Below are 3,997 nucleotides of genomic sequence, written 5' to 3'. Positions count from 1 at the left end.
TCAGATACATGTTGTTATGGAGGTGTTCAGATACATGTTGTTATGGAGGTGTTCAGATACATGTTGTTATGGAGGTTCAGATACATGTTGTTATGGAGGTTCAGATACATGTTGTTATGGAGGTGTTCAGATACATGTTGTTATGGAGGTTCAGATACATGTTGTTATGGTGGTGTTCAGATACATGTTGTTATGGTGGTGTTCAGATACATGTTGTTATGGAGGTGTTCAGATACATGTTGTTATGGAGGTGTTCAGATACATGTTGTTATGGAGGTTCAGATACATGTTGTTATGGAGGTGTTCAGATACATGTTGTTATGGAGGTGTTCAGATACATGTTGTTATGGAGGTTCAGATACATGTTGTTATGGAGGTTCAGATACATGTTGTTATGGAGGTTCAGATACATGTTGTTATGGAGGTTCAGATACATGTTGTTATGGAGGTGTTCAGATACATGTTGTTATGGAGGTGTTCAGATACATGTTGTTATGGAGGTTCAGATACATGTTGTTATGGAGGTTCAGATACATGTTGTTATGGAGGTGTTCAGATACATGTTGTTATGGAGGTTCAGATACATGTTGTTATGGAGGTGTTCAGATACATGTTGTTATGGTGGTGTTCAGATACATGTTGTTATGGTGGTGTTCAGATACATGTTGTTATGGAGGTGTTCAGATACATGTTGTTATGGAGGTTCAGATACATGTTGTTATGGAGGTGTTCAGATACATGTTGTTATGGAGGTTCAGATACATGTTGTTATGGAGGTTCAGATACATGTTGTTATGGAGGTGTTCAGCTACATGTTGTTATGGAGGTGTTCAGATACATGTTGTTATGGAGGTGTTCAGATACATGTTGTTATGGAGGTGTTCAGATACATGTTGTTATGGAGGTGTTCAGATACATGTTGTTATGGTGGTGTTCAGATACATGTTGTTATGGAGGTGTTCAGATACATGTTGTTATGGTGGTGTTCAGATACATGTTGTTATGGTGGTGTTCAGATACATGTTGTTATGGAGGTGTTCAGATACATGTTGTTATGGTGGTGTTCAGATACATGTTGTTATGGAGGTTCAGATACATGTTGTTATGGAGGTTCAGATACATGTTGTTATGGAGGTTCAGATACATGTTGTTATGGAGGTTCAGATACATGTTGTTATGGTGGTGTTCAGATACATGTTGTTATGGTGGTGTTCAGATACATGTTGTTATGGAGGTTCAGATACATGTTGTTATGGAGGTTCAGATACATGTTGTTATGGAGGTTCAGATACATGTTGTTATGGAGGTTCAGATACATGTTGTTATGGTGGTGTTCAGATACATGTTGTTATGGTGGTGTTCAGATACATGTTGTTATGGAGGTGTTCAGATACATGTTGTTATGGAGGTTCAGATACATGTTGTTATGGAGGTTCAGATACATGTTGTTATGGAGGTTCAGATACATGTTGTTATGGAGGTGTTCAGATACATGTTGTTATGGAGGTTCAGATACATGTTGTTATGGAGGTTCAGATACATGTTGTTATGGAGGTTCAGATACATGTTGTTATGGAGGTGTTCAGATACATGTTGTTATGGAGGTGTTCAGATACATGTTGTTATGGAGGTTCAGATACATGTTGTTATGGAGGTTCAGATACATGTTGTTATGGAGGTGTTCAGATACATGTTGTTATGGAGGTGTTCAGATACATGTTGTTATGGAGGTTCAGATACATGTTGTTATGGAGGTTCAGATACATGTTGTTATGGTGGTGTTCAGATACATGTTGTTATGGAGGTGTTCAGATACATGTTGTTATGGAGGTTCAGATACATGTTGTTATGGAGGTGTTCAGATACATGTTGTTATGGAGGTTCAGATACATGTTGTTATGGAGGTTCAGATACATGTTGTTATGGAGGTGTTCAGCTACATGTTGTTATGGAGGTGTTCAGATACATGTTGTTATGGAGGTGTTCAGCTACATGTTGTTATGGAGGTGTTCAGATACATGTTGTTATGGAGGTGTTCAGATACATGTTGTTATGGAGGTGTTCAGATACATGTTGTTATGGAGGTGTTCAGATACATGTTGTTATGGAGGTGTTCAGATACATGTTGTTATGGAGGTTCAGATACATGTTGTTATGGAGGTTCAGATACATGTTGTTATGGAGGTTCAGATACATGTTGTTATGGAGGTTCAGATACATGTTGTTATGGAGGTTCAGATACATGTTGTTATGGTGGTGTTCAGATACATGTTGTTATGGTGGTGTTCAGATACATGTTGTTATGGAGGTTCAGATACATGTTGTTATGGAGGTTCAGATACATGTTGTTATGGTGGTGTTCAGATACATGTTGTTATGGAGGTTCAGATACATGTTGTTATGGAGGTGTTCAGATACATGTTGTTATGGAGGTTCAGATACATGTTGTTATGGAGGTGTTCAGATACATGTTGTTATGGAGGTTCAGATACATGTTGTTATGGAGGTGTTCAGATACATGTTGTTATGGTGGTGTTCAGATACATGTTGTTATGGAGGTTCAGATACATGTTGTTATGGAGGTGTTCAGATACATGTTGTTATGGAGGTGTTCAGATACATGTTGTTATGGAGGTTCAGATACATGTTGTTATGGAGGTGTTCAGCTACATGTTGTTATGGAGGTGTTCAGATACATGTTGTTATGGAGGTTCAGATACATGTTGTTATGGAGGTTCAGATACATGTTGTTATGGAGGTTCAGATACATGTTGTTATGGAGGTTCAGATACATGTTGTTATGGAGGTGTTCAGATACATGTTGTTATGGAGGTGTTCAGATACATGTTGTTATGGAGGTGTTCAGATACATGTTGTTATGGTGGTGTTCAGATACATGTTGTTATGGAGGTGTTCAGATACATGTTGTTATGGAGGTTCAGATACATGTTGTTATGGAGGTTCAGATACATGTTGTTATGGAGGTTCAGATACATGTTGTTATGGAGGTTCAGATACATGTTGTTATGGTGGTGTTCAGATACATGTTGTTATGGTGGTGTTCAGATACATGTTGTTATGGAGGTGTTCAGATACATGTTGTTATGGAGGTTCAGATACATGTTGTTATGGAGGTTCAGATACATGTTGTTATGGAGGTTCAGATACATGTTGTTATGGAGGTGTTCAGATACATGTTGTTATGGAGGTGTTCAGATACATGTTGTTATGGAGGTTCAGATACATGTTGTTATGGAGGTTCAGATACATGTTGTTATGGAGGTGTTCAGATACATGTTGTTATGGAGGTGTTCAGATACATGTTGTTATGGAGGTTCAGATACATGTTGTTATGGAGGTTCAGATACATGTTGTTATGGTGGTGTTCAGATACATGTTGTTATGGAGGTGTTCAGATACATGTTGTTATGGAGGTTCAGATACATGTTGTTATGGAGGTGTTCAGATACATGTTGTTATGGAGGTTCAGATACATGTTGTTATGGAGGTTCAGATACATGTTGTTATGGAGGTGTTCAGCTACATGTTGTTATGGAGGTGTTCAGATACATGTTGTTATGGAGGTGTTCAGCTACATGTTGTTATGGAGGTGTTCAGATACATGTTGTTATGGAGGTGTTCAGATACATGTTGTTATGGTGGTTCAGATACATGTTGTTATGGAGGTTCAGATACATGTTGTTATGGAGGTGTTCAGATACATGTTGTTATGGAGGTTCAGATACATGTTGTTATGGAGGTGTTCAGATACATGTTGTTATGGAGGTTCAGATACATGTTGTTATGGAGGTGTTCAGATACATGTTGTTATGGAGGTTCAGATACATGTTGTTATGGAGGTTCAGATACATGTTGTTATGGAGGTGTTCAGATACATGCCTGTGGAGCGATGCGATCATTTTTTATATCAATAATCTCCGTCCTTTTGATAAATCTGGGCTGGGCGTTTACTAATTGATTGGGCCGAGAACTCAGG

Source organism: Electrona antarctica, assembly GCF_951216825.1.
Source record: "Electrona antarctica genome assembly, contig: scaffold_559, whole genome shotgun sequence".
NCBI lineage: Eukaryota > Metazoa > Chordata > Actinopteri > Myctophiformes > Myctophidae > Electrona > Electrona antarctica.
Note: the sequence above shows the minus strand (reverse complement) of the source record.